Source organism: Macrotis lagotis, chromosome X (genome assembly GCF_037893015.1).
Source record: "Macrotis lagotis isolate mMagLag1 chromosome X, bilby.v1.9.chrom.fasta, whole genome shotgun sequence".
Lineage (NCBI taxonomy): Eukaryota > Metazoa > Chordata > Mammalia > Peramelemorphia > Peramelidae > Macrotis > Macrotis lagotis.
In genome coordinates, this window is record NC_133666.1 from 102023610 (window position 1) to 102047854 (window position 24245).

The 24245-nt window shown below is 37.5% G+C and overlaps 1 pseudogene; it reads right to left on the reverse strand.

The window, feature by feature from the left end:
• Positions 1–2193, reverse strand: part of LOC141498787 (transmembrane protein 134 pseudogene) — a 49802-nt pseudogene extending 47609 nt beyond the window's left edge.
• Between the last annotated feature and the right edge of the window lie 22052 nt (positions 2194–24245).

Genomic DNA, 24245 nt, shown 5'->3' on the forward strand with positions numbered 1-24245 from the left:
GCTAAGTCCTGTGTGATCCTGACTGCAGCTCCACGATATTTGAACTGTGTCCTTCTGGATGCTTGTAATATTTTCTCTTTGACTTGGGAGTTCTGGAACTTGGCTATGATATTCCTAGGGGTTGGTTTTTTTGGGATCTCTTTCTCTGGGGGATCGGTGGATTCTCTCCATTTCTATTTTGCCCTCTGCTTCTAGAATATCAGGACAATTTTCCTGTAGTAATTCTTTGAAAATGATGTCAAGGCTCTTTTCCTGATCATGACTTTCAGGTATTCCAATAATTTTTAAATTATCTTTCCTAAGTCTGTTTTCCATATCAGTTGTTTTTTCAATGAGATATTGCACATTTTCTTCTAATTTTTCTTTTTTTTTTTTTTTGGTTTTGAAGTATTGATTCCTGATTTCTGGTAAATTCAACAATCTCCCTGAATTCTATTCTTTGTCTGAAGGATTTGTTCTCTTCAGAGAATTTTCTTATCTCTTTTTCCTTCTGGCCAATTTTGCTTTTTAAAGCATTCTTCTCCTCAATAACTTTTTGAACTGTTTTATCCAATCTGACCTAAGCTGGTTTTTAGCATGCTATTTTCTTCAGGATTTTTTTGCATTTCCTTGACTAAGCTGCTGACTTCATTTTCATGTTTTTCCTGCATCTCTCTCCTTTCTTTTCCCAGTTTTTCTTCCAACTCCCTCATTTGATTTTCAAAGTCTTTTTTGAGCTCTGTCATAGCCTGAGCCCAATTTCTGTTTTTCTTGGAGTCTTTAGATGCAGGAGCTTGTGCTTCCTCATCTTCAGACTAGGTATTTTGATCCTTCTTGGCTCATTTGCAAAATATTTCTCAATAGTCTTCCTTTTGTTTCTCTGCTTGCTCATTTTCCCAGCCTGGCCCTGGTTTTGGGGTGCTTCCTGAGCTTTTGGGACACTCCCACAAGGGTCTCAGTGTGTGAGGCTCTGTCCTCCCTCCTGGTCTGTGAATGACCATAAGCGCCCCCCTCTGCCACGGGGCCGAGGTGGGGGGGCCCTGTTGTTCTATGGGGGGCCTAGACTGGGATCAGGATCTGAATGTGGTCAGAGCCCCAGAGTCCTGTTCCAGGGGCAGAGGACAGAGCTAGGCAGTCTCTCTCTCTTCACTCCCCTCCCTCAGCTCAATGGGCTCATGCCCTGGAGGCTCCTGCTTACCAGCTCCACCTGCTTCTGTTTCAGGGTCTGAGCTGCTGAAAGACCAAGCTGCTTGCTGTGTGCCCTGAGGGCTGGGCTCCACATGCTCACTCTGGCAGAGGTCCCCCACTGTTCCCCTACTTTGGGCCCGGTGCTCCCTGGGGTGCAACTCAGGAGACTCCCCCGCTGCTGTGAGCCCCAGTGCCCTGGGGCTGCCTCTGGGAGGCTGAAGTTCTTTCACTCTGGCAGGCCACCCCTCTGGCTGGCCGCCCCTCAGACCCCGGGGAGCAGAGCCTTTCTGCTCTTTTCCAGGTTACCTTGAGTAGGAGAACTGCCTCACTGGGTCCCTTTGTGGGTTCTGTCTCTCAAAAGTTTAGTTAGAGTCCTTAGTTTTATCAGAGAGCTCCTAAGACTGGATCCCTTCTTGTTGCCATCTTGGCTCCGCCCTTATTTTGTTTATTTATTCAATTCATCTGGTCTGCATGGTCTGATATTCCTTTCTGGTTTCCAGACAGTTTCTCCATCTGGTCAAAACAGAAGTATACCCTCGACTTGAGATTAATAATTGATCCAGGGGTGGCTAGGTGGCGTAGTGGATAAAGCACCAGCCTTGGAGTCAGGAATACCTGGGTTCAAATCCGGTGTCAGACACTTAATAATTACCTAGCTGTGTGGCCTTGGGCAAGCCACATAACCCCATTGCCTTGCAAAAACCTAAAAAATTCCTTCTGTAGGTGTTAATTGTTTAACATTCAATGTCAAAAAATTCACGCTATATAAGGCAAGACTTATTCTCCACTTTTGTTTCCCCCTTTTTATGCATTTCCAGAAATCTCTAAAGTTTGAACAGTGGAGTTATAGGGAATACCTGCAACATGTTTTATATTGTAATATAGGCAGAATTGTTTAAATGCCATAGAAGTATATCCAGAGTCATTATCTGTTTTTATAAATTTTGGTATCCCTGCAATAGTAAAACAATGGGATAAATAATCAATCACACCTTGTGTAGCTTCTGAACGTTGTGCTGTTGCCATTGTATATGAACTAAATATCTACAGTAACATGAATGAATTTCATTTTTCCAAAAGGTGCATAATGAGCCACATCCATCTGCCACAATTCATTAGGAACCTGGACTCTAGGATTCTTAATTTGGAGGGGTAAGTAAATATGGAATTCATAATTGAAAGGATATTACAATATTCCTTGCTTGCTCTCTGGTTATTTTAAATTCTTTCCTTAGTAAAGAGGCATTCTGATGAAATTTTTTGAGACTAACTAGCTTGCTCTTCTACTAAGTTTATAAGAAGTGGAAGAATTAATTGATCAGCCCTGTGATTACCTTCATATATAGACTCAAGCAATCCAATGTAGAAATGTATGTGTTCAATAAAAAAAATTATATCTATCTCTTATATCTTCTTGTAACTCTTTAAATAGTTGATATAATTCTTCATCAGTGCTATGTTTAATAAAAGCTGTTTCTATGTGTCTGACTACAAGATAACAATACTTACTATCTGTAAATATGTTGAGGGTTTGTGGCTGTTCTTTTAATACCATTATTTGGGCAAATAATTCATTCTGTTGTTTTGATTTAAAAGGAGTTTGTAATTTCTTTTCTATTATTGCATTTATGCTTAGACTTACAGGTCCAGAATAAGATCCATCACATTGTTTAAAAATTTCAGGAAACTCAGAAGTGCATTACTTTGGGTATTTTCCTTCATTACCTCTACAAAGTAATCAATCATTAACTCCAGGCTTTGACATTTTACAGTAAAATAGCTTATACTGATAAAACTAGATCATATAACTTTTCAGCATCTTTCTCATCAGTAAGTTACCTAATTACATAATTTTCAATTTCCCAATCATTTTTTCAAAACCTCTTACATTTATTCAGTATTATTGAAAATAGCTACAGCTAAGCTATACTTCCCAATCTCTTATTCAACCTTCTTCTAAGTTTGCCATTTTGCTTCTTTAGAATTAAACATTACATTCTTAACTTACATGAAACATAATGTTTCCATGCTGACATCTCATTCTCTTAAAGTTAACCTTATAACTGAATATCTGTTACACATAAATTTCTTTCACATTTCTTTTTAAAAAGCTTATTTTCTCTAGCTCAAATGCACTCCTATTTTCAAAAGAAAATAAGATTCTCTATAAATTTAGTTTTATACACACACACACACACACACACACATATAATATATATATATATATATATATATAAATAATTTCAAAAAATCCAATGTAAATCTTTTACCAATGTTAAGGTTACAGGATACATGTATAATTTCTTCTAAAATAATAGATGTTAAATAGATTACTTAACTATAAATATTCCCTTTAAGAAACACTAGGTGGAAGAGCACAGCTTTTCACAATCCCTCTGGGCCAAAAGATCTTGAGAGATATAACCTTGTTGGCAAGTTTTCTTTTAACAAATCTTTACAAAGGTGATGGATGATACTTCAATTCATTCATTGTTTGTTATTATAACAGAATCTTAAAGTTTCAAAAAATTGTCTGAATCTGTTCTTTTACAAACTTTACTAATGATACAGAGCACATTTCAATTTAATGTAAATTTCCTTTACTCCCTAAAACTCTGTAATAAAATTTTCATAGAAATTCTCATAAATTTCTTGACACCAGATGTTTCTAAGATTCCTTTTTATGATTACAAGATTTTCTTTATAGTTCTCTTAATATTCTTATAAATTTCAAATTCATTTTCAAAATTACCTTAAATTATTTTCCTTTTCAAAATATAAAAGTCTACAAATTCTTCTTATCAATGCTATTCTAACTTCTCAGTGCTCTAACTTAAAAGAGCTTTCTATCCTGACTGACAAAATGATGTTCTGGGAATTAGAGATTTCTCACATTTTGAGATATCAAGTTAGTATGCACTAATTATTTACCTTTACTATTTATCATTCCTCGCTCACTCAAAAGAAAAAAAAAATATATATATGTATATACATATATATTTTTAACATGCTAATTAAAACCAGTCAAAAAATTTTAGACACTTTCAGACACTTCTAAGTCCTTTAGAAATATAATTTGCCAAATCAGTAAATAAAATTCTTAGTCAGTCAGACCAGAAAAGAAACAATGAAAAATAAGAGAAAATAATAGAACCTCTTCTCTTCCAAAACATGATTCTCAGGAAAATCTCCTTTTTTGGAACCATTTATGAGTTTTGGGGGAAAAAAAGAACTAATTTTGAAAAGAAAGAATGGAAAGAAGATTGGCCAATCAGAACACAGAGAACAGCTGGCGGGAGAGATAGCTGAGAACTTCTCTCTGCCTGTATTTTAAAGCAAACACATACAGACACATAAATGCAGTCAAAGTATTTAGAACCAGAAAGGCCCCTGAAATCTGGGGAAACCCCACTTTGCTCTCCCTTTAAACATTACACAAAGAAAAACCAACAGGATACCATATAAACACACACACTCTAATGAAACACAAAAAACAAACACCACCAAAGGTGACAAATCTCCAAGACACCAGATGAAAAATACAGAAAACATTCCATTTTTTCACAATACATTTTTCCATTCAAAGGTTTTGATATCTAACACTTCTTGATTTTAACTATAAATAACTATAACTTTTGAGAAGACAGTCACTCAAAAATCTCTCAGTCTAATTGGAAAATGCCCTATGCCCCTTCAGTTTAGAGTAAAACAAATAACTTCTTTTTAAAGGAATAGCCCTAAATCTTTTCTGGGAGGGGAGTCTTCTATTTTTAAATCATCAATTGTCACATCATTTTCTGTAATAATCAAATTAATGTACTTTAAAATGAACCTGGGGGCGGCTAGGTGGCACAGTGAATAGAGAATTGGCCCTGAAGTCAGGAGTACCTGAGTTCAAATCCAGCCTCAGACACTTAATAATTACCTAGCTGTGTGTGGCCTTGGGCAAGCTACTTATCCCCACTGTCTTGCAATAAATAAATAAGCAAACAAACAAACAAATAAATAAATAAAAATGAACTGGACTATCTTGTCTTTCTGAAATTTACTTCTTCAAAGCTTTCTTAATGTCAAATAGTATTTTTGTGATTCTTATTTAGCACATACCTTTCACATCTATGAATACTCACTGTCACTTTCTCTGTTTCTATTGATTCAAATAAATTCCATTTTTAACATTGTTGGGAGCCAGGGTCTCTAAGCTGTTTGACATAGTCGCAGTAAGAAGACTCAAGGCAATCACTCTGCCTGATGGAACAACATTTCCTTCTTCAATATATATAGGGATTCCATGCATACCAATATTTATAGGTCTATTATTGATTGCAATATTTACTTACCCTAATAGTAGAATGACTATAAAGGAAGGATTTCAGAAAAATTCATTGAATAAAACAGATTGTAAACTATGTCCAAATTTAACAGGACTGCCTCTCCTTGAGGCATACAAAAGGATTCAACATTATGAAATCTCTGGAAAACGCAACACTGGGAATTCCAAGGAGATGTCAGAATATATACAGGGAATACAGATACAAGATGGGTCAGATAGAATTCCAGGGAAATTAATAGTTTCCCCCCCCCCTTATCATACACAGGAATATATGAAAAAGATGTTGAGAAAATAGTTAGTATAGCTAACCCATATGTGAACCCTAGCAGCCTTAATTTCTTGGGAAAGAATAAAAAAGTCACAGAAACCATGCTTTCTACCAACAAGGCCTGAAAGAAAAATTGGTTATTGTAAGAGTTAACGGATGGGCAGACAAGCATAAAGACCCTCACTATAGATTGTTAAGGAAGTTTATCAGAAAACATTATTTACACAAAAAATATAAACTCTTTCCATTAAAAGAATTGCTTAATAACTTTAAATGAATTAACAATTATACAGTGTAGTAATAAATAAGGTAATAGATAGGTTGAGGTCATCATGGTCTGAGCAGGGATAAGAAATCAATTACCTATATGATTAATTAAACTCGTAATCACATGAATTATATGATTGATGATGAAAATTGTACACTTTTGTAACCAAGGAAATGATCTTAACTTGCTTACTTGCTTGAAGCATACATGATTCTGAGACTATAAAAATAAATCCAAGCAGCTGACTGTCAGTCAACCTGTTCCTGCCTTTACCCCTTTGTTGACTCAACTCATTTGGCTGACTATCCCTTCTGTCAGGTTCCAAGGACCCCACAGAGGCTGGACCCCCACATAACATTTTATTTTATTTTATTTTTTCAAGTCTTCATGAAACAATTTTCTCTCTTATATTGCTTTTTCTTAATTCCTCTCTGTTAACTTCAAGATCTAGATAAATGAGCCATGAACAATCAAAGCTGTCTGGTCTCTCACACCCCTTTGAACTGCCTGTTGCAGCCTAGCAAGAAATTGTGCAAAATCTTCATTAGTTCCTTGTTTTATTTTTTTAAGTGAAGTATTGTTGCCTTCTTTTTCAGGCAATTTCAGCCATGCCTGTTTCACAGCAATGGCTATTTGTTGGTGTGCCTGTAAACTATACCCAATTTTATTATTTACTCCTGCCCATGGACCAGTGCTAGAGAACATTTCAAATGTTATTCTTAACCCTGCTGCATCATTTATTGTAGCCTGACTAGTAAAATTCTCAAAAAAAAATTCAGTTTTCCATATTAAATAATGTCCTGGTATAAGAATAGTTTTTGCTATCGTGGTCCAATCTTCTGGGGCTAATATCTGACTACCTAATATTTCTATTATATTCAAAACATATGGATGGGTATTGCCATAGGTGCTTGTTGCTATTTTTAATTCTCTAAATGTTTTAAAATCTAAATTATTGTATTCTCTCAAAACAATCCCTGGAATCCTTGGATAAGGTTTCTCAAGCACAGGAAAAGGGAACAATAACTCTTGCATGTCCCATGGAATCTCCTCTTCTTTAGCCACTGCTTTTTGAGCAACATTTATATGCCCCTTATCTTTGTTAGTGTTTTCTTCTTTAGACTGTAAAGCAGCAGAAGTTATTAAATTTAGGGTTATTAAAGTTAGGAGGAGATAGTGTTAGAGATAAAAGCCACCAATCTTTTTAAACTCTTATCTTCCTGCTGAATGGCTTGAATATCTACATCAACTTTTATTATAATCTGAGCCCAAGGAACATCACCAGGTGGAGTCAGACATATTTTTAAATTATTCCACCATGAAAAGATCCCTATAGGAAATGCCTCCTGTCCTTCCTGTTTAAAATGTTCACTTCTCTGTTTCCCCACAGTTTCCCATTTTTCAGTACTTAGTACTCCTTCTTCTGGAAACCAAGGACAACATTTTTGGACACATTCAAAAAATTCTTCCAATTGTTTTGTTGTTATTAACAAACATCTTTCTTTAACTATCTGCTTTAGCACTTTCAAATAATGTCCTATATCCTTAGACTGTCCCTGTCCCATATTAATGCTCTCTGTTTCAGATCTGATGAAAAAAATAAAAAAAAATATTTACCTCAATGCCTGCTATCCTTTTAGAGCACTCTTTTTTTGACCCACGGGATGTTCAATGTCTTTCCTTTGGGTGCTAGATTTTGCCAGTGATAATTCTAGTATGTGTCTAAATTTTGACTTGAGAATCAGGTTGAATGGAGATGTACATGCAAAGTTGTGAATACAACTCTATTGGTTTATTCTTGGATACTCAGACTTTTTATAACAAATACTTATTACAGGAATGACCGGTTAAAAGAGACCCAGCTTCACAATTTCCTGGGTAAATTTACAATATTCATACTTAGAAATCTGCATACTTCCTTGTCAGAAAAGCCTTTTACAATCACCTTCAGGGCCACAGATTGTCCCAGGTCAGAGTTCACTGGAGAGCCAATATATTCATTTAATGAGCAAGAATACATACATATGTCTGATGGAAAAGGTCAACAAAAACATGTGTGAATCATTCTCAGGAGCTGGCCCTTGACAGTTTGTTTTAGTCCAATTCTTCTGATATAATCTTCTCATTTTACTATATTCTTCGTACTCTATAATAATAATAATCTTATATTATGTATGGATAGATAAATTCGTTCATAATGTTCTGTTATACCAAGAACTGTTAAGGGACTCTCTGTTTCCTAACAAATGCATTTCAATTCCATTGTTCAAAGTTGTCCATAATATGCTGTCATAATTTTTCCACCCTTAAATTATTCCTCCTCTCTGCATCATTTAAATCATAATAGTCTGGAATATTCAATTTACTTGGCCTACATTTGTTGTTGCTCTCATTGTTCAGTATACCTGGAATGCTATCCTCTAAACATTTCTTGCAATGATAAATATCCCTTAATTATATTATTACTATTTAATTAATTAATTAAATCAATTAATAATTATTATTAATACTAATAATATTAGCTCTATCACTTGCAGAAAAACTTCTCATAGGTTCTTAGTTTTAAAAGGTCTTTTTCTCCTTAGACATTACATTGAACATTTTTGTTTCCCTTGAAAATATTTTGTATTATGATTATGTAAGAGAAACATAGATAAGTCCCTCCCTACTCAATTCCTGTTATTCATATAAACCCCATCACTTCTCAAACTCAATGTAGATTACATGAATAACAATGTAGATTACAGGAGAAGCAATATGCTTTTGGATAAGAAAACCTAGGCTCTGTGGGAAGAGGAGGTGTTGGGGGCGGGGGGAAGAGGCTTGGCGGTCGCTTAGAGGGGAAACATAATCACCTTATAAGGGAATGTTACAGAACTCGGCCCCTCATTGAGTAAGAGTTCATGGGAGGGAGGACAGAGGGGATAAAAGGGTCTGCTGAGAGGTTGGGGGGAAGGAGCGGGAATGTGATCACAGAAGAATAAAGACTCATGACCCACCTCAGGCGCTCTGTCTGGTTCTTCCCCCATCAAAGAGTGGGGGCCGGAGGTACCCCGAAGACTCACCACGCGTTGGACTGGTGAGTAAGAGGACGGACTAGCATTAAGAAGCCGGCGTTGTAAATAAAAACCCGGCAAGTGGTGCCGAAACCCGGGACCTGATTTTGCTAGGGAACGTCTGAATCCGCTGGTCGGATTCTCCAGACAGCCTCGGTCGTTTCTGACCGGGAGGAAGGAGAGGGCGTTTACTCTCAGATATTGCCTGAGGGACATATCCCTATTGTGTTGACTATGCTTTCTTTCTCTCCCCTTTCTCCTTCTGCTCTAATCACGCTCCTTGCCGTGCTGGCCTGTCTGATTGTGCCCTGCTTCCTCCTTCTCTTTTGCCGAACGGGAACTTTCCAGTTCTGCCACCTGTTAGGATTGCAGCCTCGGCTAGTAGACAGCATGGGGGGCCGGAATAGTATTCCCGCCTTTGAGCCGGAGGAAAAAGAGGCCGTTGCAGGGCAGCTTTATAAACTCTGCGCTAAGCATGGCCGTAAATTACCTATCAAGACGTGCCGTGCTTTTGTTGAGAATATCTGGAACATCTGCCCTTGGGTGCAACATAGTGGGATCCAACCAGGTAAATGGAAGGTGGTAGGGCAGCAGATGGCCTCCTATAATGACACCTGCCCGGGAAAACTGACCCCCAAGGATTTTACAGTGTATAAGATAGTGGATGCAGCCCTGCATCCCCAGAAGGTGACTTTGGCACGAACAATCAGCACTCAGGTGGGTAGCTCGTTGGCGGGATCGGATTCAGAGAGCCCAGAGGAAGAGGGAAGGCCACTCCCTCCCCTGTATCCGTGGGAGGAACTTAGAAGAAACAATGGGGGAACAAGGGGCCCCCAGGGAGAAGATTCAGGGCCGGAAGTTTCCGAGCGCGGGAAGGGAGGGGTGCAAACAGCCCTCAGGGGTGGCAGGAAGAGGAGCGTGAGTAGGTGGGACCGGGAGGCTGCTGACGAGGAGGGAGAAGTCTGCGCTGATTGGACAGCTGCCGCGCCCCAGGCTTGGCGGCCCAGCCAGGAAACAGAGGCAAAAAATCCCCCGTGTTCCTTGTCCGCCCTTCAGAGATCCCCTCAAGGGCTCCGCCCATCTGGCCTACTTGCCACCAGTGCCTCCATAGCAATAGAGAAGGGGAGGAGGTGGACTGGGATGACTGGGGCCTCTACCCGGTATTTACGGACCCCCTTACCGGAGCCCGAGACTACCGCCCTGTCCCTTTTAAGATGCTTAAGGAACTTAAGGAGGCCGTGACTAAATACAGCCCAAGCTCCCCTTATGTAAAAAGACTGATGCAAAACCTCTTTGCTACACACCCTTGGACCCCTGCTGACTTTGACGAAATTGCAGCCGCGTGCCTAGATGCCTCCTTATATTTAGCTTTTAAGGCTCAGGCCCGCAGAGAGGCCTCTAAGCTGGCAAAATCCCGGGGTTATACTCCCCTGGATTTAGCCATTGACCTCCTGTGTGGAACTGGAGCCTATACTGACCCTGCTGTTCAGGCCCAGTATGGCCAGTTTGAGCTAGAGACTGTTAAAGAAACACATGTTGCAGCTTGGGATAAGATTGGAGCCATGAAAGGGGGGAGAGCCACACAGAAGTTGGTTGGGCTGAAGCAGAGAGCAGATCAGACACCCCTCTCATTTGTGAACGAGGTTAAAGAGACAGTGACTCGTATAATGGGAGACACCCCGGGATCTGATCTACTTATGAGACAATTGATTAAAGAGGGTCTTTGCCCCAAAGGGATCGCAGCCATTAGCAGCCTTCCCCCCGACGCTTCATTAGAAGAAATTGTTGACAAATTGCTGGACATGCCCAGCGAGGATTCAATTCAGGCCTTAGTGACTGCCATGGAGAACCGGGAGGATAGCCTCCTGACCGCCCTTCACGGTATGCAGGTGAGACCCACCTGTTTTGGGTGCGGAAAGCCAGGGCACCTCAAAGCACAGTGCAGGCAGCAGCCCCCCTCCACTTCAGTTCCGACCTGTTATTCCTGTGGAAAGCCAGGTCACATAGCCAGGTTCTGCCGATCCAAAGGGAAGTCGGGAAAAGGGAAAGGGAGGGGCCCGGCCGCGGGGCCCCCCCCGTGCTCGAAGACAGCGGCCCCATTACTGTGACTATCCCCGTGAGGGTTGACTATAGAGAAGGGACACAGCAGAGAGAGATCGGGCCTTGGGAAACCTCGATGATTCCCATTGAGCTAAATATTTTCCCAGCGCTCATCACAGGGGCTGAGAGATGTGTGGACTTAGTCACCCATACCCAGGTCATTTTTGGTCCCGGAAGTCCCACATCCGTAAGGGTCACAAACCCCCACCCCTTTCCCACCTTGGTAAAACAGGGCCAAGAGGTAGGAAAGGCGCTGCCCTTGCGGACCCCTCCCGCTCATGTGAACTGGGTCCACCCGGTCAGCTCTGGGCGACCACTGTTAACCGTCACGGTGGAAAATCAGAAGCTCGAAGGGATAATTGACACTGGAGCCGATTGCTCTGTCATAAATAGGGGACAGTGGAGGCGCGAGTGGCCACTCCTACAGAGCCCTCAAGCAGTGACGGGGGTGGGGGGCAATAGATCTGCCATGAAAGCAGCACACGCCCTACGGTGGTCAGCTTTGGAAGAATCTGGACTCTTCACCCCACTGTGCCTACCCGACCTCCCTTATGCATTATGGGGTAGAGATATCTTGAGCCAGCTTAACCTGACACTTGCCACCCCTGATAGCCTGCGGGGAAATTAATTGGGGCCACTCTAGAGATGAGCTTTTCCCCTAGAATAACATGGATTAATAAGAAACCTATTTGGGTTGAGCAGTGGCCCCTGACAAAAGAAAAGCTCATCGCCCTCACAGACATAGTAATGACCCTCCTGCACGAGAACAAAGTGGAACCGTCCCTTAGCCCGTATAACTCCCCCGTCTTTGTCATAAAAAAGAAAGGGGGGAGTTGGAGAATGTTGATTGATCTTCGGGCAGTAAATGCCAACATGGTACCCATGGGTACCCTCCAACCTGGTCTCCCTATGCCCACTGCAGTCCCGCAAGGGTGGACTATTATAGTGATTGATGTTAAAGACTGCTTCTATAGCATTCCCCTCCACCCGGAGGACAAAGAAAAATTTGCCTTTTCCCTCCCCGCGATCAATTTCCAAGCCCCCAGTAAACGTTATCAGTTCACCGTCCTACCTCAGGGAATGGCCAATAGCCCCACCCTGTGCCAGCTTTACATGGATACTCTGCTACATCCTATCTTTTTAAACAGAAAGGGGGAGTTGGCAGGTCACTGACCCATTCAGACCTGTCTCAGGTACTATTTACCATGAATTTCCTACAAGTCAGGGATGACGGCACTACAGCCGCCCAGAGATTTTTCTCCCCAAAAGGACATGCTAAGAAAGAACCAACGCTCCTGCCCTCTCCCACCAAGGCCCTACCAGGCTCTAAAGTCATGTGGAGAGATGAAGAGGGAGGTTGGCATGGCCCTGTAACGGTAAAGAACAGAAGACAGGGCCACCTGTCATTTCATCCCGAGGATAAGATAGAAGAGCCAGAAAGATGGCTCCCTGTTTACAAGATAAGAGACCTTGATTAATGCCCAACCCTACGGGGTGAGAGGAATTTCTTTCTTTTTCAGGCCTTCTGATCATCGTAGGGATCCTTGGAGGTGCTCCATCTGAAGGAAATCCGACATGGGGAATACTCCGAGTTATTCCCTCTCCCCTTCCGGTAGCACGGAACTCCCCGATCTACCCTCGCCTGCTAGTGACCAATACATCGATGGGGCTCCCTTCTGCCTCGGTGGGGCCCCTCATGTGTGGCCACAGGGGAAGACATCGAGGATCCCATACCATGGAGGGATTGCCAGATGGCGGGAGGATACCCCCTTGAGGGTGAACAAGGACGCTGATTCTGGGAATCACCCTACTTGTTGTCTGTTTCTGCCGCCTAGCTAGGCGACAGAGGGGCTATATGCTTCTTACTCAGAAAGCCTTCATGGCCATGGAGACGGGGGAGGATCCCCAAGTCTGGCTAGCCGCCATGCATGACATGTGACACCTAGGGGTAAGACGAGGTAAACCCCAAGACGGGCAACTTCTCCTCACCCAGCCACCTAAGACAGGCCCTGAGGGTGTCGGGCGCCTAGGACGGGCAAGGTCCTGGGTTGAAGGAGATGACCTAAGACAGGGTTCCTCGCCCCCGGCTATCAGAGGCCAGTAGAAATGACACCGCTTAAGGCTAACCTCAGCACCGCTTAAGGTCACACCAAGTGATAACCTTGTAAAACAGAAAGGGGGAGATGTTGGGGGCGGGGGGAAGAGGCTTGGCGGTCGCTTAGAGGGGAAACATAATCACCTTATAAGGGAATGTTACAGAACTCGGCCCCTCATTGAGTAAGAGTTCATGGGAGGGAGGACAGAGGGGATAAAAGGGTCTGCTGAGAGGTTGGGGGGAAGGAGCGGGAATGTGATCACAGAAGAATAAAGACTCATGACCCACCTCAGGCGCTCTGTCTGGTTCTTCCCCCATCAAAGAGTGGGGGCCGGAGGTACCCCGAAGACTCACCACGCGTTGGACTGGTGAGTAAGAGGACGGACTAGCATTAAGAAGCCGGCGTTGTAAATAAAAACCCGGCAAGGAGGTAAAGATTCTCAATGGGGTTTAGCCTTGGAAAAACATTGGTAGCCTGATTGATTGTAAGGTTATTCAGTAATGTTTTCAAAAGTACAAAAAAAGTCAGAAAATGTTGGGTTTTAAAATTTTTAGAATAAAGAACCTTTTTCTCACAAGATAAATGTGTAATTGATGATTCTAGGGAAAATATTCTGTCTCTTCTTCAAAACTATATTCATGGTCAGGGGAGGCTAAGTGGCGCAGTGGATAGAGCTCCAGCCCTGAAGTCAAGAGTCCCTGAGTTCAAATCTGACCTCAGATACTTAATAATTACCTAGCTTTGTGGCCTTGGCCAAGCCACTTAACCCCATTGCCTTTCAAAAAAAGAAACTTAAAAAAAACCCTATATTCATTGTCTTAAATTGTTTGAACATGAAATTAAGAATTTTCACTTTTTTTTAACCAATCAGCACAATGGCAGATTGGATTAAAACACTTCCTATGGAAACAACTATATATTTCATTTATAAAAATTGAAATTTATTTGAACAAAATATTGTCTGAATTTTACCACTTTTGACAAAAATAATGAAGTTTGTAGTTCCTTGATCAAAATCAACAATTGGCAAACAGCCAATTGCAGTTGACTTTTCAAGAGCCAAAGAAACTTCCTGAAATAGTCTCAATTGGGTATTTTCAGGGATAAATGTTCTGGCCCTTTCTATTATAAAACACAGAAATAGTCAGAGATTTTTTTCTTGCTTTCTTGATCACAGTAAAAGGAGGGATTACTCAACTTGACTTGTGATTGAACTGAAGAGCCACTGGGACAAATAAGGAAGTAAGACTCTTCTTTTTTGAACTGGCTTTTTTGCAGGGACAAGATAAGAGTAATGGACCTCTACCAAATAGATGTTTACTCTCTACTTTCCATTCCCAGTGGGACAAATGAAAAATCCAGAGACAGAGTTTCTGGGTAATTAACAATTAATTTATTAATTAGACTAGTTAATAACCAATAAATTGTTGAACAGAATTTTTCTCAGTAACCAAAGATACCTAACGGAGATGCAAATACCTTCCTTTTTTGTGAAAGGGAATTCCTCTCTGGAAGGAGAAATCAACTCTGTTTGATGGACATTTAAATGAGGAGGTAAGCTAAAAATATTCAACTCCTCCTGTTGTGAACATGGATTGATAATGAGCCTCCTGCAGTCTCAACAGGAGAATTCATCTTCACCCAGACCACTCTGATTGATTTTTCTCCTTGATGAAATAGGTCACCTTAAATAAGACGGAGGGTAGGGTTTCAAACTCAATGCTTTACATCTTTAATTCACCCAGATAGATTCTATTTACACTCTAAATGGAAATAAGGTCTCCTGCTTGAGTGGAATATCATCCAAGATCAAGGAGCACATTCCAAAAGGATCTGTGTGATCTCATTTATCAGCTATATTGTTCAGAGAAATAGAAAAATAATTTCCTTCAATTAGAGAGTCTATAACATTGATTACAACAAAATCACAGAAGTTCCTAGGTTTTCTTTAGATTACTTCTCTAGAGTAAAGATTTCTTTTCTTTTTTGTGTTTCTTTCACTGGGTATAGGTTTCCAAAAAAAATGGGAGATAGATATTGTTTTTCCCAGTTACTACCTCATGAGTTTGTCCTGCTGGGAGTTAGAACCAGGTCAAAGTTGTTTAGCAGTTGGTGATCCCTGCACTATTGCCTTCTTAGAAGAGAAGATGAATATTTCCATTAGGATAAATCTATCTTATTTGAGAGAAGCCATGGAACTTGAGTTAATTTACATTAAATAGGAACATGAAGCAAATGTGAAAAATCTCTTTGGCAGCCCCTGAAGTCTGGTCGGAGGCTTTACCTTCTGGGAGAGTATAATAGGAATAAGGGATTACTACTTGAATTATCTCACCATTTTGTTACAACTTTCATTTGTATCCTTGCTTCATTTATCATGAAAATATTATTACCAATATGTTTCAATTCTGCCAATAATATGTTACTCTAACTCATAGAAGAAAGATATGACACATATTATCAGTGACTAAGCTAATATTTAAAGATGATTTTAAAAACTGAATGATTCCTACCACCTTCTACTCTCTTTTCTAAATTCCACCATTTTTCACTGCTGCAAAAGAAAAAAAAGAAACAACAAAACAAAATTGGTGGTAATCCCTTCCTTCATTTCAAGAGTTTCTATAGATGGAAAACTAATCCATAGTATATAAAGGTTGATGATCCTCCCCTTCCTTAGGAGAAGCTTAAGAATTAACTCCACACAACACTATCATATTCTTCTCTTTAATATAACCATTTATCATTCCTTTTGTTACACAAGTTCTAGGTAGCTCTGTATTGTATCCTTTTGATAATTTTGGAAGTACTATCATTATTATATTGTCTCAGGACAACCATGAGCACTGACTTTTGTTATTGTTTTGTCTTGTCTTGATCTATTAAGTGGACATTTGATTGGTATAGCAATAAGTTAACTTTAATCACTAAATATCTCTTGGGTTATTTAAATTCTCAATTTTTTAAGAAGAATTTTTCTTTGTAACTATATATCCTTTTGGATATTTTCATTGCTTCATAAAATAATATTAATTATTGTGAGGTTTTTTCCTTGTTACTTTACTGAAACCATTGTTTTTATTTTTTGCTGATTCATTGGGATTTTCTATCCAAAAGTTCATGCACTGAGCAAATATTGTTTCATTTCTTCTTTGGCAGTTTATGGATTTAATTTATTCCTTTTGCATATTACTATCATAAAGGGCATTCTTGTTTTACTCTGGTATTTGTTGAGAACGTTCCAATTATTTTCCCACTGTAAATATAGCCAGATTTTTGTCATAGATGCTCTAACATATTAATAGAAAATCCTTATGTATCTAGGTAATATAGGAATTTTTACCATAAATAAGTGTTGTACTTTTCCAAATATGGTCTTTAGATTTTGGATGTCTTTATTTATTTATTTAAATATGAAAGAGTAGTTTGCTTTTTTTTTACCCCAGAGGTGAGAAGGAAAGAGAGAAAAAAGCTAAAATTTAAACCTATTCTCTCCTCACCAAAAAATAATTTAAGTAAAGTGTTTTTTTGCTTTCCCACAAATTATTAATTAATAAAATTTACATTGTAGAAAAAACTAGATATAGATAAAGGAAAAGAGTATCAGAGGAAGCATAGCTGTCTTGACTTCCATAAATTACATATATTCTTGTTATCTGCAATATTTAACATAATTTTGACAGAGTAAAAAATCATTTTGAATTTCTTAGGCCATCTGTTGCCTATTCCAGTTGAATGTTACTACTCAATGGAGCTTTTAATATCTTAAATTTCTTCCACTTGAGTAAATTTTTATCTTAATCAAATGTAAGTCATCAGGCTCAGTTTATTACATTCATCCATTATAAAACCTTTTTAATTCCCTTGCTTCAGTCAGAGAAATTTGATGTTAGCAGTAAAAGGACATGGTTGAAATGATACTAAAATTGTTATTTTAGGTCTGGACCTGAAAGTATCAAACTGACTAATAATAAGTAAAATAGGATAGAACTCCCTCAGTTCTGTTTGAATCCAGACAAAATTAAAAGGGGATTTCATAGCAAAGCCAAGAACAAACAAGTTGGTAACTTTTACATTCAAAAGAAAACAGTGCTATCAGAGAAACCAAGTCCAACAGATGCTACAAGTATCTTCCTTTGGCAATTCTTGTGATTTTTTAAGCAATCTGAAATCATTTGCCTGCTGAATTTTTGAAGGTACAAAGGTTAGGAGCATTATGAGCTATGTAGCAAAGTTGAACACTTTACTTGCTTTCAAACTAGCATTCAAATTAGAGTAACAGTTCCTCATACAAGTTCCACTGGTTACAGCTTAAAATAGGTTCAAATTGTTTCTCATGTAACCATGATGCCATTAAGTATTCAAAAAATGACAGTCATTGAAAGCATCCAGCCTTTATTTTTGTTTTTTGAGATTTTGTGTTTTTGTTTATTTTTGTTTTTTTTTAGTTTTTTGCAAGCCAATGGGGTTAAGTTGGTTTGACCAAGGCCACACAGCTAGGTAATTATTAAGTGTCTGAGGTCAGATTTAAACTCAGGTACTCCTGACTCCAGGGCCAGTGTTCTATCCACTGTGCCACCTAGCCGCCCCATTTCCAACTAATCTTACGGGAGTTATTGTAGAATAATAAAATATGAACAAAGCCGCCCTAGCATCCATCCTTTATACTCATTAAAGACACTATACTGTGTCTTTAAAAGAGCTTCCAGCTTCTCCTTTTACACTGTAGTATAGGTTAATGTGGGGTGCTGGAGTCAGAAAAAATAACCAGAAAGAAGGAGGGGTTTTTTGGTAATGTCTGTAATTTTTTTGTAAATTTTTTTGTAATGTAATGCCCACCTACAGATCAGTTTTAAAACTTTGAAAAAATTAAAAAAGAAAGGGTTTTTTTTTTGGTTAATCCACACCCATACATAAAATTGAGCACAGCAAATTTTTTTGTTAGCTAGATAGTCCCAATAGTAAATTATTTAACTATGGACTTGTATTGGAGCTGGAGTTTAACAATTATAATAGGCTGTTATAATAGGCTATTTAGTTTCATCTTAAAGTTTGCTTGTGAAGTTGCAAAGGACAAAAACCTGTATTAGAAAATCTTGAATAGCAATTGATTTAGTATAGGGAACAGAAAATTAAGGAGAATGGAAAGGACAAAAGGAACCAAAATAGTAAAATAGTTTGAAAAAAAAAGGAGTGACTAAATTAAAAATAGGAACAACCCTGTTTTGGGGTATTAAGAAAGAATTATATAAAGTTTAGAAAAAGAAAAGTTAAAAAAAACTTTATTGCTACTTCTCTGTAGTGATGATAACAAATCCTTCTCAAAGAAAAACAAAACTATAAACCACGTGAGCAGTCTATTTCTTCTAAATTTGTAAGTATCATTGCATTTTCATTTTAAGCAGCAGAAGTCTATATAAACTATCATTCTCACTTCTTCCACATTCCTCAACTATTTTAGGTTGATATTTCATTTGGTAATATTGTTGCATGCTAATTTTTTAATTAAAAAGTAAGAAAGAAGAGAAATATAAGAGTAAAAAGAATAATCACTTAAGACATCAAAACAGTTCTAAACTATTCAAAATACTTTAAATAGAAAAGAATATATTTTATCAAAATATTATTTCTTGTAAATTCAATTAATATTAGGAATTATGCCTTTTTTTCTGCCTGATGCTACAGTGAATGTAGAACTTGTTACCACCATTGTCATTGGTATAAAGATTTAAAACTGAAAATGGTCTTCTTTGTTTACATATTTCCAATTACAGGTGTAGCAGAATCTGATAACTTTGCATCTGTTTTCATAATTATTCTAAAATATTTGCAAATATTTGATTTACACTTAAAGTTTCAGACTTGTATATAAGTTTATATTTGTTTATTAATCTTTTGGCTATGTTTGATTTGATTTTACATTAGTCATCTTTATAAAATAATATTAAAGATGAATAAGAGATATGATGAATTTTAGGATCTAAAATGAAAAATAGCAAATAAACATTGGAATGGTACCCACCTTTTGATTACGATTGAAAAGTAGTCTGCAGGGTATAATTTTCACCTTGGGAAATATACTGCTTCTCATTCCTTAATCTTATTTTTTTTGTAAAATAATTATGATGCTATATAATTTCAGAATGCAATTTGTTTTACTTAATATTTATCTGAGTATCTGGCTGAGCTTTAAGGCACTCTATAACTTTTTACAGCTTTCATAGAGTATTCATTTTCTATTTTTATTGAAATTTGAAGGCAATACATTACCTTCCTACAATCTTGCCTCCCTTATCAATCAACATATTAGCAAAAAGATATGATCAAAGACTGGGTAATTTGGATAGCTCATGTATAAAATTAAATCCACCCTTGATTGAGAATATTTTTAGTTGTTTCTTATCATCCCAAATTAGTTACTTATGACAATATTTAGAATGGTTTTCCAACTGTTACATAAACCAAAAGATAGTTTTCTCTTATGTTTAAAGTTCTATTTAAAATAAATACTTCATTAGCTTCATGTGGATAAATAAGTTCTGGTTTGATTTCTTCACACTTTGTAGACTAATGGGACAGTACTTAAAGGAATGTAACAATTATTTGACTTTTGTACATATTGCACAGAGGACATGGGAGAGGCACAGGAGGGATGAAAAAAGTCTGCAACATAAAACTCATTAACTCTGAAAATCAGACTTAAAAAAATTGTAAGTTGGGAAAAAAGATGAGTTGTCACATCCAGAGCAATAAATGATATTGTGAAGTTACCTGATGTATTGTCTCAATACTCCTAAATTGAAAGTAAAGTGATCTTCTAACACATTGAGTGAAACAGCTGTGACAAATTTTGGGAAGGGAATGGGCAAAAATCACAAAAGATGAGTAGGTTGTGATGTGACTGAAAGGTCCATTTAAATGTAAATTCTGGCAAATAAAATGGATGAGGGCAGCTAGGTGGCACAGTGGATAGAGCACTGGCCCTGGAGTCAGGAGGACCTGAGTTCAAATGTGACCTTAGCCTCTTAATAATTACCTAGCTGTGTGGTCTTAGGCAAGCCACTTAAACCAATTTGCCTTGCAAAAACCTAAAGAAAAAAAAATAAAATGGATGAGCAGCAATGATTTAGCTAAATTAAAATTCAGTTAACTTTTTTAAAGAAAGGTTTTATTTATTTTGAGTTTTATAATTTTGCCCCCATTCTTGCTTCCCTCCCCCCCCACACACACACACCGAAGGCAGTCTGTTAGTCTTTACATTGTTTCCATGGTATACGCTGATCTAAACTGAATGTGATGAGAGAGAAATCATATACTTAAGGAAGAAAAATAAAGTATAAGAGATAACAAAATTACATAATAAGATAATGTTTTTTCCCCTAAAATTGAAGGCTTTGGTCTTTGTACAAAATCCACAGCTTTCTCTGGATATAGATGGTATTCTCCATCACAGATAGCACCAAATTGTCCCTGATTGTTGCACTGATGGAATGAGCAAGTCCATCAACATTGATCATCACCCCTTTGTTGCTGTTATGGGTATACAAAAATTCAGTTAAATTAAATTAAAATTTAAATGGTTATACTTTTGAACTGACATAAAGCCACTCCTATAAGCATTCAAGTTTAGTCTGTCAGTAAACTCTGGGTGATTTTGTGAGCCTACACTGCTCTCCCATCCCAAAGAGCTTTTTTCTCCCAAGGAGAGTCTAATGGTGTTGACAACAATGTCATTCATATATCTTTATCTTCTGGGACTTTGTTCTCACAATCCATAAAATATTTAACTATACTGAAGAAGATAGCTTGAGAATCAGACTGCCTTCATATGCCAATAAAATTCAGGCTGAGTGTATCTGCCTCCATACACTATTCTGTTTTTTATTTGCTACTTCTAATACTACTTAATTAGGTGGCCATATAAAGCATAATTCCAAGCACTCAAAAAATCACCCAATAAGAATTCAAATTACCCTCAAATTTCCCAGAGATCAGGTTGGGAGAGCTATAGTTTACTGATATAGTCATTATATTATATCCTACTTGTCAAACCTTCATCCTTTGTAGTTACACAAATTAAATATTATGCCTTAAATATATTCAACTTCAGCTCTCTTTTTTTTAACAGAAATGTTCCCTTGTATTCTAATCCTGCCTAATCTTCTGATTAATAGTGATTAGAAAATAATATAAAGCTTTCTTATAGCACCTGGAACACCTAATAATGATATCCATCTGCACTCCTGATTCAGAGATATTTATCTTCCAAATCCTGAAATCAACCATGATAATCAAACTTATATGCTGATTATAGATTGTGTTGATTATTTTAAAACATTATATGGCTTTATTAAAACTTATAATTTTTCCTGAAAACACATGGCAAAAGGAAATAGTAATTAATAAATTTTCTAATTGTTCTTTCTTGCTGCTGTATAAAGTATCAAGTTTTTAATGCATATTATATACTTTGTATAAAAGTTTTTCCCCATGCTAAAGCATCCTAATTTTACAAGTCAGTGACATTATTAATGAAATGAAGTTCCAAATGTTTACTGGGGATTTTACAGTTGCTCATAAGATTCATTTTTTTGGTACATTTATGCAGGCTAATTGTTTTATTACTGTGGAATTTTGTTTGCACAAACCTTCTGAAAAACTGTAAATTATAATCTCTTCTCTAACTTAAAGTTTTGGGGGTCTTTTGAGGCCCTTATAGCTAAGTGACTTCTCTAAAGTCATATAGCTAATATGTTGTTAAAATAGAATCTCAGATCTTTCTGATATAAGAAATAACCCATATTCATTCTATCATGAAATCTCTCACACATTGCCAAATAATAAAAACAAACAACCTTAAAATATAAAAAAGGCAACAGGAGGCTTTCTATGAATAAAAATTTTTTTGGCAATATGAGGCTATACTTTTGTGAGTCAGATAGGATTGTGTAACAGTGCTGACACATCCATGAGTCTATGTGTTTTGTTTTGCCTTTAATGGAGCAATGTTTTTTCACTGTTATTATTTTAAACATATATTAATTAATCAGACTTATGAAGCTATTTTTCCTTCTGTATTTGATAGAACTCTTGGAAAGTATCACCTAAAAAGTCAGAAAACAAAGGTAGACTAAACAATTTCCCTTTAAAATAGAATAAATTTTTTTTGTTCTTTTTCTTTTTAAGCTCATGATAGGTATGTTTCACCATCCCTCCATACTAGAATTTGTTCTTTTCAACGTTAAGTCAAGAACTGAGCATGTAATTATAATTTGGTACAAAAGTCAGCTTATAAAAATCTATTTCCTTCTATATCATGTAGTTTTCCAGACTTTAGTAATTGTTGGGTGGGGGGTTTCCCCTTTTGGATGGAAGATTTTGATTCTTTCATTTTTATCAATGTACACAAGTATGTTCACTTAAGTTTTCATTGTTACAAAAGGTCAAATGTCCAGAGGAAAGGTTCTGATTTATTTTTTAGCCTAATATTTCTTTTGTGAGTTAAATATGTCACTGAAGAGTAAATTTTTCATAAATAAAATATTATTACAAATAATTGCTAATGTTTACATAGGGCTTTAAGTATGTAAATAACTTGATACCATATCATATGATCTTTATAGCAATCTTGTGTGATGTCACATACATTCAAACATATAAACATACATCTTGTTTGCATATGCTTATGTATTATATAATATATACATATAGAATAAATAAAAATAAGAATAAAGAATGAGAAAACTAAACTTAGAGAACTACATATTTTATAGATTAGAACTTTAAAACTTGGAGAGGTCCAGTGAACAAGTCAACAACCATTTATTAGGTGTTTTTTATGAGCTAGGCTACTGTGTTAGTATCTGAGAATGCAAATATGGTTCTGTTGGGTTGGTTCTTATCCTTCATTATCAAGAAAGATCAAAATGACTTCACTATGTTTGAGACAAATTGCAGTGTGTCCTCCTGTTACTTAACAGACCAATAGAAGTTCAGTAGTAGCTGATCTCAACACCATTTCCATCCTCATGAATCATGAGTCCACTATCCAGAAAGAGGGCATGCATGTTATCATGCAACTGGCCTACAATACTGATGAACTTCTCTAGGCAGCCAAATTTTGATATAATTTTTCATAAGCCCTCATGACTAACAATATCAAAGCCCTTGGTCAGATCTAAAAATGTTGTGTACAGACCTCTGTTCTGCTCCTGGCTTTTTTTTCCTGGAATTATCAGGCAGAAAACATCATATTGACTGCTCCTCTATCCTTTCTGAAGCCACACTGGCTCTCAGGGAGATGACCATCTTCCAGGTGAAGTATCAGTCTATTGATAAGGACACTGACAAGAATCTTACCAGCAAGGACTAAAAGTGAAACACTCCAATGATTGTCATAGGATAATCTATTCCCTTTGCCTTTACAGAGATGGACAATAGAGGCATCCTTGAATTCTTGGGGATAATCTCTTCATGCCATATAACTTGAAAATTTCAGTCAGTTTTTGAATGAACAATGGATCCCCCACCTTGTAGATCTCAGCTGGAATGGAATCAGCGCCAGGTGCTTTTGCCACATGAAAGGAACCTAATGGCATTCAGAATCTCTCCTTCAGTAGATAATTCAGCTAAGAACAGAGTGACTTCAACTTGAGGTAAATAATCAATGACTTCTGCATTGCTTGTTGATGGTCTGTTAAGAACATTTTGAAAATGTTCAGTCCACCTCTCTAGGACCATATCCCTGTCATTAATCAATGTGACTATATCTGAACTGTGTAGTTGAGATGCTCTAGATGTCTTTGGCCCATAAATAGCCTTCAGAGTGTCACAAAAGCACTTTAGATTGTTGCTATTCTCATAAAAGTAAATTTCATGTTCTTTCCTACTGAGCCAGAAATCCTACAACTCTCTAAGCTTTGCTTGTACTTTACATTTTTTATTTGTTTCATTTTGT